This window comes from Melanotaenia boesemani, chromosome 16 (genome assembly GCF_017639745.1).
Source record: "Melanotaenia boesemani isolate fMelBoe1 chromosome 16, fMelBoe1.pri, whole genome shotgun sequence".
NCBI lineage: Eukaryota > Metazoa > Chordata > Actinopteri > Atheriniformes > Melanotaeniidae > Melanotaenia > Melanotaenia boesemani.
This window is the reverse complement of record NC_055697.1, coordinates 1,547,513-1,560,716: the sequence shown is the minus strand read 5'-3', so window position 1 is coordinate 1,560,716 and position 13,204 is coordinate 1,547,513.

The window sequence follows — 13,204 nt, the reverse complement described above, 5'->3', positions numbered from 1 at the left end:
AATGAATTCAGTACTAGTACTACATAATATCTATATACTACATAATTATCAAAATTACTATATTTTCAACCCAAAATGTCCATTTAATAAACATAATACATCCATACAAATATAAAAAAACATGCTGTTAGTTGTGAGACCAAGGCCATGGTGTCATTAGCACTAATACACACACACACACACACACACACACACATACATATATATATATATATATTTTCATTATTTTTGTCTTTCTCTGAGTGAAAACGCCACATGCCCACCAGGGGCTGCCAGATACTTCCAGATCATCTGCAGAGCTTGAGCAGAGATCCCTCCCCGCCAGTCTGTTTGCAGGTAGCAACCAGAGAGGACATATGAAGCAGTGATCGTCCAGGCAGCGTCTCAGATCCACGGGATCATCTTGGACACATTAATCGGCCATTCTGTAAGTAAGTACAATATTTCGACAGTCTAGTATTATTTTCAATGGGAAGAAAGTCACAAAGATTTTATAAACCTGTTATTTTGCCATTAATGTTGGGCACACTGGCACAAGTCTGGGGTGTTGAACTGGAACACACTCATTCTCTTGTTGTAATAACTTATAAACACATTTTAATATGAGGACTCATGTGATGAATGATTGATGTGGAATGAATGTTGCTCCTTTTTCTTTCTGAAAGCGGAACAAAGGAGCGGTTAGAGAAGGAAGAGCACCTGACCTGGCTGCAGAGATTCCTCTTGGTTACTGTGGTGAGTTTGACTTGAGGGCGATCCCTATGGTGGCCAGCCAGTGCCTGGCCATGGGCAATGGTTCGATAAAAGCCCCACGGGCTGAGGAGAACAGCTGCCTGGCCTCAATGCACACAGCTCCTCCGAACCTGGACACAGAAATGCTCAGGTGAGAATCAGACCATAAATATACACTGCATGTTGAAAACCTGTTGCTAGGATAATACAATATGATACCATGTTTGTTCAGTTTGTATTGAAATTGTACTTATATTGGTGTGTGTGTGTTGTCCTACATATACCTTTTTCTCCATCTGGTAAAAATATAATTCTTTGAACTACATTCAGTTATATTTTATAACTTAACTATAATTAATATATTCTAATTTTATTGAAATGTTGTTGAATCTGTTCAGATTTTATTTAGATGATATCAATCAGATTCAAAGAAAGGAAATGTTGATTCAACATGGTGGAAATAGGCTTTTTATTGAGAATGTAATTTAAAAGATGTTCAATTCAAAATGTGTCATTCACTCATCACTTTATTAGGTATTCTAGTACTAGGTCAGACCATCTTTTTCCTTCAGAACTGCCTTAATCCTGGTGTGATAGATGAAGCAGGTGGTGGAAACCTTCCTCAGAGGTTTTCTCCATATTGACATGACAGCATCACACAGTTGCTGCAGGTTTGTCGGCTGCATCCATGATGAGAATCTCCCGTTCCACCACATCCCAAAGCTGCTCTACTGGACTGAGATCTGGGGCCTTATTTCTAAAGCTGGTGTAGGAACAAAGACCAGCGTACATCAATTATAGTCAACTTATGGGATTTATAAAAACCAAACTTGCCGGGAAAATGTTCCTACCTCCACAGCAACTCTGACCCAGGCGTATGCACATAATCTGGGAAAATGGGAAACGGCGACACCAACGGTCCAGAATAAAATAGAGGAAATTATGTGAAATGTGAGGTGTTTGTACACAATCCACTATTACCTTCCACACCACATGTTAGATATTAAAGCTGTTTGCAGAAATGAATAAAGACACATTCCATATTAATCCTCCTAAGAGCCACGCTCGGGGGGAAAAACAGGATGTTCAGGAAAAAGGGAGAAGATGTTAATAAGAAGCTCAACCACTAAAACATGTTCTGTCTGTTCTGTTTTGTGGAACAAAACTTCATGTTATAAAACCCATCCATCAATCCATTATCGTGACCGCTTATTTCATATGGGTCGCGGGTGAGCTGGAGCCTATCCCAGCATTTTAACGGGTGAGAGGCAGGGTACACCCTGGACAGGTCACCAGTCTGTCGCAGCGCCAACACAGATAGACAAACAACCAGGGAAAATTTAGAATAACCAATTAATCTATCATGCATGTCTTTGAACGGTGGGAGGAAGCCGGAGAACCCACGCATACACGGGGAGAACATGCAAACTCCACACAGAAAGGCCACTGCCTCAAGGTTCGAACCTCCCCCCGCCAAGATTCAAACCGGTGACCTTCTTGCTGTGAGGCTGCGGTGCTAACCACCACACCACCGTGCAGCCCATGTTATAAAACCCATCCAGATAAATAAGGAGCCAGTCTGCTGCCAGCATGTAGCAGTCAGTGTGGAAAGTAGCTTTGGTCCTTCATTCCAGCAGAGCGGGACCAGACTGGAGGCTGGCAAGGCGTTCCCTCACGTGCACCGGCTTTAGAGTTGATTCTGATTTTTTAAACGGAAGCAGTTGTAGGACGTGCGTGCGCACACTTTTATAAATCTGAAAGTAGAAGTGCAACATTTGCTTTTTGCGCAGCAGACGCCGCCTGTAGTTTGCTTTGCTACGCACAGTTTGATAAATAAGGCCCCTGGTGGCTGTGGAGGCTGTTGGAGTCCAGTGAACTCATTGTCATGTTCATCAGAAGATGCTCCACTGTGGTCATAAAGGGATGGACATGGTCAGCAACAATACTCAGGTAGGCTGTGCTGGTTAAACCAGGCCACGTTGGTACTAAGGGGCCCCAAGTGGACCAAGAAAATCTCCCCCCACCATTACACCAGCAGCAGCCTGAAGCGTTGATCCAAGGCAGGATGGATCCATGTTTTCATGATGTTTCCAGCAGATTCTGAGCCGAGCATCTGAATGTGGAGCTGAAATGGAGACTCATCAGACCAGCAACGTTTCTCCATCTTCTATTGTCCAGTGTTGGTGAGTGTGTGTGAATTGTAGCCTCAGTTTCCTGTTTTTAGCTGGCAGGAGGCACCCAGTGTGGTCTTCTGCTGCTGTAGCCCATCTGCTTCCAGGTTAGACACATTGTGTGTTCAGAGATGCTGTTCTGCAGACCTTGGTTGGAACCAGTGCTTCTTGGACTTCCTGTCACTCTTCCTTTGTCTTTCAAAATAATCTTATTAAACTCTAGTTCTTTTACATGTAAATGTTGCAAAGTGTGATATGTATGCGTCAAGATCTGAGGTGTACAGACAAAAACAGAAAGAAACAGCAACTCGAACCAAAGCAAAACCCTAACCCAGAACAGCTGGAGTACTGATTACATAATCAATACCTGTTTCTGGATTACAAATGAAGTAACCAAACAAGTTTTGCCATTCCCCTAATTAAGCATTAGGAGGATGGCAAAACATGGAGCTCAACTGATAACAATGAAAATAGCTCAAAAAGATCCCCACACAATGAAAAACATTTAGTTACAGATTGAGAAGCGAATTTTCTCAAGAGTAGGACATGACATAACATCTCTAGGCCACTGAGAAAACTGGAAATTCTTACTTACATTAAAGAAATTTGGGTTTGGATCATCTTTCTTAGACTGGATAAAAATATTATATAACAACCCAAATGCGTGTGTGAAGACCAATGATCAAACCTCTCCAAGCTTCTGTTTGCAGAGAGGAACCAGACAGGGCTGCCCGCTTTCTCCTTCACTTTTTTCTATTTTTATTGAACCCCTAGCTACTGCCATCAGACAAAATAAAGACATTAAAGGAATCCATGCCAACAATATAGAACATAAGATAAGTCTTTATGCTGATGATGTGTTACTTTTCCTCCAGTATTTACCGACATCTCTCCCCCAGACAATCATACTTATTAACACATAACTCATCAATATCTGACTACTCTATTAACTGGTCTAAGACTATAGTTATGTCCATTAACTGTGACCTACGAAACACACCCAATACTTCAATAAAGTCTGGAAACATTAGATATTTAGGCATAAACATTTCCCCCAGGTTATCAGAACTAACAAAGCTAAATTATGTCCAGCTACTTCAAACAACAGAGAAAACAGCACTCGCCACAACAGACTGATAGAAAATGTATAACATTTCACTGCTCATGTCAAAAGCCCTGAGCCTCCTCAGGAAAAACAGCCTGCTCTCTCCCTTCTTATACACGGCACGTGCCTGTGCTGACCAGTCCAGTTTATGATCAAGGTGTACACCCAGATATTTATAGGTGCTGACCACCTCAATGTCCTCCCCGTTAATGGTGACTGGTTGATGAGAGGGCTTCCAGCCAAAATCAATCATCTCCTTGGTCTTTGATGTATTAACAATCAGACCATTGTCCCTGCTCCATGGTGAATCCAGCAATGAGTTCCCTGTACTCGCCCTCATCCCCACTCTTTACACATGCTACAGTAGCGGTGTTGTCAGAGTACTTCTCAACGTGGCACACTGCAGATCTGTATGTAAAGTCAGTAGTGTAGAGCAGGGGTACCCAAGTCCGGTCCTCGAGAGCTACCATCCTGCAACTTTTAGATGCAACCCTTCTCCAACACACCTGAATCAAATGACTGGCTCATTACCAGGCCTCTGCGGAGATGAATGACATGCGGATGACATTAAGTGTGTTGGAGAAGGGTTTTATCTAAAAGTTGCAGGATGGTAGATCTCGAGGACTGAACTTGGGCACCCCTGGTGTAGAGTGTGTAGAGAAACGATGAGAGAACAGTCCCCTGTGGTGCCCCAGTGTTACTCACCAAGGTTTGTGAAACACACTTTCCCCAGCCGTAACATGCTGTGACCTCTGAGTGAGATAATTATGGATCCAGGTTACAAAAAGAGGATCCACCCCCAACCTCACAAGCTTTCTCCTGAGTAACTGAGGCTGGATGATCAAAGGCGCTTGTAAAGTCAAAGCACATCTGCTTCGCATAACCTCCTGCCCTGTCCAAGAAAGAAAGAGACCGGTGGAGCACATAGAGGACTGCATCATCTACCCCATGTTCTCCTGATAGGCAAACTAAAGAGGGTCTAGCGTCCACTCTACTTGAGGTTTGAACCGTCGAAGTAGTAGTCTCTCCAAAGTCTTCATTATAATGGATGTGAGGGCCACTGGTCTGTAGTACTTTAGCCCTGCAGGCCTTGCCACCTTGGGCATCGGAACAAGGCATGAGGTATTCCACCGGGCAGGGACACAGTCTGTAGACTACGATTAAAGATGGTGTGTAAAGGCACGGCCAACTCTGAAGCACATTCCTTTAGCAACCGTGGTGATATACCATCAGGGCCAGCAGATTTCCAGCCATTATTATGTGTATTTTTACTATTATTTTTGTAGAAGATAAATGTGGTCTTTGTTGTTATAACAGTCCTAATGAAAAGTGAAAACAGCAGTCTACTTTTCACTTCAAACCAAGAGATATTCATGCATTTTAGTAACATTTGTTCTCCACCCACACGAAAGACCTATTTGTGCAGCTTTATTTTGGACCAATTGCAATTTTCTTATATTACCTAAGGAAGTATTGGACCAAACTATTGAGCAATAATCCAGCTGAGACAAAACCAAAGTTTGAATTACTTGATTGTTGTGTCAGATATTTTGCACATCTTTTAATTATTGATAAAGTGTTTCCTATTTTAGTTACAAATACCTATATGTATGTAACGTATTGACCAAAAGATGCTCGCCAAGGTCCTAGCCACTCATCTTCAGCGAGCCCTACCTGCCCTGATCTTTGCAGAACAGACTGGGTTCATGGCTGGAAAGTACTCGTCATTTACCACCAGACGACTTTTCAGCACTACTGGATCCCCCAACCTTGTCATTCCTAAATTGGTGATCTCCTTAGAAGCTGAAAAAGCATTTGACAGGGTTGAGTGAGAATATCTGTACATCATCCTGTCAAAATTTGATTTCAGCTCTGCCTTCATTCCATGGATTAGACTGTTTTATGACCCCCAACAGCCATTTGTTACACCATTTGTAACAATATGGGCCCCCCTCACTTGCCTTAGCTGTCAAACCTTTGGCTATCTGGCTTTGGGTGGAGGGAAGGGCTCAGGACATCACCAGGAAGGATATTATTGACAAACTGCCTCTATTCGCGGATGACATGCTATTATATCTGTCAAACCCGGTCTCATCCATCCCCATTATTGTAAACATTCTAACTCAATTCAACAGATATTTTGGTTACAAACTAAAGTTTTGCCTGGCTAGAAGATTCCACCATCCTCTTTCCCTTTTAGAATTGTCTCAGAGGGGCTCAGATACTTAGAGGTATTCATCACTGCTTCCTTCGAGGATTTTCCCAACAAAAATGTCCGCCCTCTTATTGATACCACTTACCTTTTACCTATATATGTAATTTATCATTTTCAACAGGAATATTTCCTAAAAAGATGAAAATGACTAAAGTAATCCCACTTTATAAAAATGAAAGCAAACATGTCTTCTCCAATTACAGACCAATATCCTTGTTGTCACAATTCTAAAAAATATTAGAAAAATGATTTCTTGCCAGACTGGACAAATTCATTGATAGATGTAATATTCTGAGCTGCAGCCAGCACAGTTTCAGGGTGAATCATTCAACATCAAGGGCAGTAATGGAATTACTAGAGGAAATATCCACCACAATAGATAAGAGAAATTACTTTACTGGCATTTTATTGACCTCAAAAAAGCATTTGACACCATAAATCATAACATTCTTTAAAAAGAAAAACCTAGTAAATACTCTATCAGAGGTGTGGCACTGCATTGGAAGTTACTTACAGAACAGATGGCATTATGTTCAGATAAATAATATAAAATTTGATACACATAACATGTAGGGTACCACAAGGGTCCATCCTTGGTCCGAAACTGTTTCTCCTTTATATTAACGATATTGTTAACATATCTAAACTGTTAAAATGCATACTATTTGCTGATGACACAACCACAATAAAAGTTTTATTACACAGGTAACAATATAGAGCAGATGAAAGAGGTGGCCCGAAAAGAACTAGAAAAAATGAAACACTGGTTTAGTGTAAATAAACTATCCCCAAATCTATATAAAACACAATTCATGGTATTTGGTAATAGAAATAAAAAAAACAATTAGAAACTGCATTGGATATTAAAGATAGTATTGGCAGAGTAATTGAAGTGAAGTTTTTGGGTGTTACTATTGATTAAAATATTTAATGGAAGTCACATATTAATAGTATTAAAATGATGTATTGCATTGAAATATGGGGAACTGCATTTAAAACATCCATTAATCCAGTTTTCATTTTACAGAAAAAAGCTATAAGAATAATTAATCGAAGCAGATACAGAGATCCATCCAGTCCATTATTTATTAAATTGCATCTATTGAAACTAAGTGATTTCGTTGACTACAGCATTTTGAAGTTAATGTATAAAGCTTACAGTAAATGGTTGCCAAACATTGTACAAAAAAGATTTGAAAAAAAGAGAAAGTCATTACAATTTAAAAGGATACAAAATATTTTTTAAAAAAAACCTAAATTTAGATATAAAATACTGGGGCGATGTATTTTAGTGTACGGCATCAGTTTATGGAATCATCTGGATAAAAAAAAAACAAAGAAACAAAATTATTTATTGTGTTTAACAAAATTGTTGAAGACTCTATGATAAGAAAATATTAATTAGTCATTGTGTAGAACCTGATTGGCTGTTAAAGCCACCTAATTTGACTCAGGTGTGTTGGTGCAGGGATACATGGATAACCTGCTGGACTGTGGCCCTCGTAGGACCGAATTGAGTAGCCCTGATCTAGAGCAAACGATTATTTATTCAGAAAGAGATTAGATCAGCTCTTACTCAGATATTTTAAATAGCACCTCTAGCTTAACTTAGTTTCTGAAGACGTGCTGATAAATATTCTAAATGTACCTACGGAGGCTCAACATGGACTCATACTCTGCAACTTTTATAGCTGCACCATAGAGAGCATCCTGACTGGCTGCATCACCGCCTGGTACAGCAGCTGCACCACCCTCCACCGCAAGGCTCTACAGAGGGTGGTGAACATATCACTGGGACGGTCCTGCGATCCATGGAGGATCTCTACACCCAGAGGTGTAGGAGGAAGGCCACCAAAATCATTAAGGAGCCCAGCCACACCAGTCACAAACTGTTTTGTCTGCTGCCGTCTAGCCGACGGTTTGGCAGCTTTCAAGCCAGTCTCACCAGCTGAAGGACAGCTTCATACTGCAGGCCATAAGACTTTTAAATGCTGTCAACAGCAACCTGGTGATCAGGTTCACCACTGTGACAAGCCACCTACATGCATTTTATTTTATTTTTTTTCACATGGGTAATGACTTTGTTGTTTATGCATTAAATTTCTGATTGTATCAGCTGTTTACAGTAGTAGGAGACTGTTTTGCCAGTAACCATATTTTTGACTACACTACCGTGCACTAATGTATATGCACATTCACTTGGCTTGTGAGGTTGGGGTACATGGCTGAAACAAATGCTCCCCCAAAAGCCCCAGTGTAATTTCAACCCTGGTTGGCATGATGTTGATTTAATGCTAGCCTATAAAACATTAAAGCTTGATGAGTAAATGTTTTAGTTTCCATCAAAATACCATCAGTAAGTGATTTATTTCACATGTATGGTCAAATTCTTCCTCTACCCACTTGTTGGCTGACTTTGTTTACAGTCAGACAGCTTCTTGAAGTCTTCCTCAATATTCAGTGACTCAGTCAGTTTTACCCACAGGTTGCGAATTAACCACCTCGAAGGAGAGCTGGTGCACCGAGAACAAGAGTTTCGTTCTCAGGAGCTTCAGCTGCAACATCTCCAGAAAGAACTAGAGGCCAAGGTCTCCCAAATTGAAAAGCTCCAAGATGCCATTTCGTACAACAAAAGCCCGGATCCTCCTCCACCAGCCCCGTGCCAAAACAGCTGCCGCCGCTTCAGTGTCATCAACCAGGGTCCCAGCCGCTTCCACAGGGTGGCTGTTGAGGTCCACCGTCGACTGAGAGCCAAGGAAGGCGTCTCTGCAGAGCCCACCTCAGAAAACTTCTGTGGAGGATTCAAACCATCATACAAATCCACTGCAAAAGCCATCTGCAAAAACTCACAGTAAGTTGAAAGCACACTTACATAACACGGGACCCCTGCATTTTGAGAGGGCTGTAGATTTAAAGGCAAAATAAGTAGCATTGACACCAAGCGTTTCAAATCAGAACTGCAGTCGAAAGAGAAAAACACGGACAGCGTTCTCCCTCCCTCCCTCCCCCTCGGAGAGTTTCCCCAGGTTGCCATTTTGTGAGAGGACGGCTCTTTTATATACAGCAGAATTCACAACAAAGATAACATGCCATGATGCGTTCAGGGTCCTTGCTGTAGTTTTGCTACTACTGACAGCTGTTCTGAGATCAAGCCTGGACCCAGTAGAATTCCTGTGTTAGTAAAATAAGGAATCGAACACAGTCAGTTTGTGGGTTGAATCGATCTAATCTGTTAACTGTACCTTGTATAACTCAAAATACAACAGAGACCAGAGGAAACTTCATAAAGCTGCTGTACTAAATGTTAGATCTCTGTCCAACAATCACTGTTTAGAATGACATCATTTCTCACAGTTTAGATTTTCTTTTTCTGACAGAAACATGGTTAACAGAAGACACAAGTGCTACAGTTCTTAATGAAACAGCACCCCCTCATTTTAGTTTTATGAATAAATGTGGAAACGGGAGGAAAGGGGGAGGAGAAGCTGCCTTATTTAAAGATTCGTTCCAGTGTAAAGAGATTTCATTTGCTGATTTTACTTCTTTTGAATATCTTAGTTTTATTTTAAGGGGCGTTCCTAAAATCCTATTTCTAATCATCTACAGAAATTGATTAATTTTCTGAATTATTGTCGGTTATCTCTACTGATTTTAACCATTTCATCTTAACTGGGGATTTTAACATTCACATAGATAACATGACGGATGGTAATGTCAAGGAATTTTGTTCCATATTGGATGTTTGTGGCAACATGTAAAAGAACCGACCCACATTCGAGGTCACATTCTGGACCTGGTTATTTCAAAGTGTGTTGATATTTCTTCTGCTGCGGTCACTGACTCGGCCTTGTCTGACCATTTTTGTATTTTGTTTGATTTACTGATCACTCAGAATGTCCAACCAACCTGCTCCTCGGTTAGGAAGAGGAACATTAATGAAAGAACAAGTGCTAAGTTTGTGGAGGCCATAGCTGTGTTACCAACAACCAGAGCAGAGTCAGTTGATGGACTCCTGGATCATTTCAATCTGAAAGTCTTGAATGTAATGGATGCTGTTGCACCGATAAGAATCAAGAGCACTTTGATCAAACAGAAAACACCATGGAGAAACACCACTGTGGTTACCAGCCTAAAAAGAGAATGCAGAAAAACTGAGCGGAAATGGTGGAAAAATAAACTTCAAATTTACTATGAGCTGTACAAACAAAGCCTGCGTAACTATAACAATGAGTTGTGCAAGGCCAGAGAGCTGCATTTATCTGAAATGATTAACAGGAATGTCAACAATTCTCGCACTCTGTTTGCTATGATTGAAAAACTTACAAATCCTCCTTTACAGATAAGCCCAGAGCTCCTTTCCACTGAGAAATGCAACCAATTTGCCAACTTTTTTAGCCAAAAAATTAAAACAATTAGGCAAAATATTAATTCCACACAGTCAAACAAGAAAATTAGTCTGTGTCTAAAACCCAGAAATAATTCTGATGTCATGTCACAATTTAAAATGGTTGATTTAAAAGTCCTACAAGAAACAGTTTGGCATTTGAAATCAACAACATGCACTCTGGACATGATACCATCCGACTTTTTAAAAACAGTTTTTACCTCAGTAGAAAGTGGTCTCCTACTGATAGTTAACAGCTCACTGGCATCAGGCATTTTTCCCAAGTCACTAAAGATAGCTGCTATTAAGCCTCCTAAAGAAAAGGACTCTAGATGCCTCTATAATGAACAACTATAGACCGTCTCTAACCTCTTTTATTTCCAAGATTATTGAGAAAGTTGTATTTCACCAGCTTCATGACTTTTTAAATGAAAGTGGAAATCTTGATAAATTTCAGTCCGGCGTCCGACCTCATCACAGCCCTGAAACAGCTCTGGTCAAAGTGTTAAATGACATTAGGTTAAATACTGATTCTGGTCAAGTATCAGTCCTGATTCTGGTCAAGTATCAGTCCTGGTTTTTGGTCAAGTATCAGTCCTGGTTCTGTTGGATCTCAGTGCTGCGTTTGATACTGTAGATCACAGAATCCTGTTGCACAGGCTGGAAAACTGGGTTGGACTTTCTGGAGCGGTCCTTAACTGGTTCAGGTCCTATTTAGAAGGCCGGAGTTATTTTGTTACGATCGGCAGCTATGAATCCGAGCGAGTGGCCATGACTTGTGGAGTCCCCCAGGGGTCAGTCCTTGGACCTCTTCTGTTCAACTTGTATATGCTCCCTTTGGGTCAAATATTACAGAACTATAGCATTAATTATCAAAGTTATGCAGATGATACACAACTTTATGTGTCTCTGTCACCAGATGACTGCAGTCCAACAGACTTATTGTGTCAGTGTCTGGAGCAAATAAACACCTGGATGAAGGAGAATTTTCTACAGTTAAATGAAGACAAAACTGAGATTATTCTGTTTGGTAGCAAAGAGGGTCAGCATTGGTAAACACCTGGAGACTCAGGCTCTTAAAATCACCGACCAAGTTGGTAACCTGGGAGTGTTGATAGACTCAGATCTGACTTTCAGCAGCCACATCAAAGCTTCACTAAGAAGCTTTTTACCAGCTCAGAAACATAAACAGAATTAAAAGTTTAGTCTCCCAGAAAGACCAAGAGAAACTCAGCCATGCGTTCATCTCCAGTAGACTGGATTACTGTACTGGTCTTTTAACAGGACTTCCTAAAAAGAGCATTAAACATCTGCAGCTCATCCAGAACGCTGCTGCTAGAGTTTTAACCAGGACTAAGAGATCTGAACACATCACACCAGTTTTGAAATCTTTACACTGGCTTCCAGTCAGTCACAGAATAGATTTTAAAACCCTTCTGCTTGTTTACAAATCCCAGAATGGTTTAGGCTCAGAATACATCTGTGATATGTTCAGAGAATATAAACCTAGCAGAGCTCTTAGATCCAAAGATTCTGGTCAACTAGTCCAGACCAGAGTCCAGACTAAACATGGAGAAGCAGCATTTAGCTGTTATGCTGCAAACAAATGGAACAAACTGCCAGTGGAGATTAAACTTTCACCAAATGTAGACATTTTTAAATCCAGGTTAAAAACATTTCTTTTCTCATGCACCTCTGCATGAAATCTGCATGTTAACTTTTTAACTTATCTTGCTTTTAATCATTTTAATGTAATTTATTATTTTATTGTGATTATGTGTTGATGCCTTTTACTATTTCTAAATATCTGTAATGCCTTTGTTTTATGTAACGCACTTTGAATTGTCCTGTACATGAAATGTGCTGTACAAACAAACTGCCTTGCCTTGCCTATACAGTCTATGGAGGATGGAGAACATTGTGCCAGCAAACATCATGATGATGAGCAAAAATGATTCACACATAGTAAGCTGTTTTGCTTTGCAACGCTAGCGCTAATTTACATTAGCATAAAATAGAGTGTAAACAAAACCTACATTAATCGACAAATGCCACTCAGCGGCTGTTTTCCCTTAGTCTCACTTAATAAATTAATTTGATCATTTCATAAGTTTATGAGGACAAACACACCATTCACTTGGCCCAAACATCATTACATTTGCTGTTGTAAACTAATAGGCCACCATTTTACTCAACAATATATCGATATAGTCACACAAATCAATTTAATGCATGCCAAGAAGTGTGAGCTGGGCGGCTGCCAGAGGCAGGGACCCTGGAGGTCTGATCCTCGCCTGCGAAAGCTAGCTCTAGGGACGTGGAACGTCACCTCTCTAGCGGGGAAGGAGCCTGAGCTGGTGTGCGAGTTTGAGCGGTTCCAGCTAGATATAGTTGGACTCACCTCGACACACGTGCTGGACCCTCTTCCATTTTTTCGATTAATGATTCAGTGAGAGGCGCCGAGCTGGTGTGGGCATGCTCATTGCCCCCCAACTTGGTGCCTGTATGTTGGGGTTTACCCCAGTGAACGAAAGGGTAGCCTCCCTCTGCCTTCAGGTGGGGGGACGGGTCCTGACTGTTGTTTGTGCTTATGCACC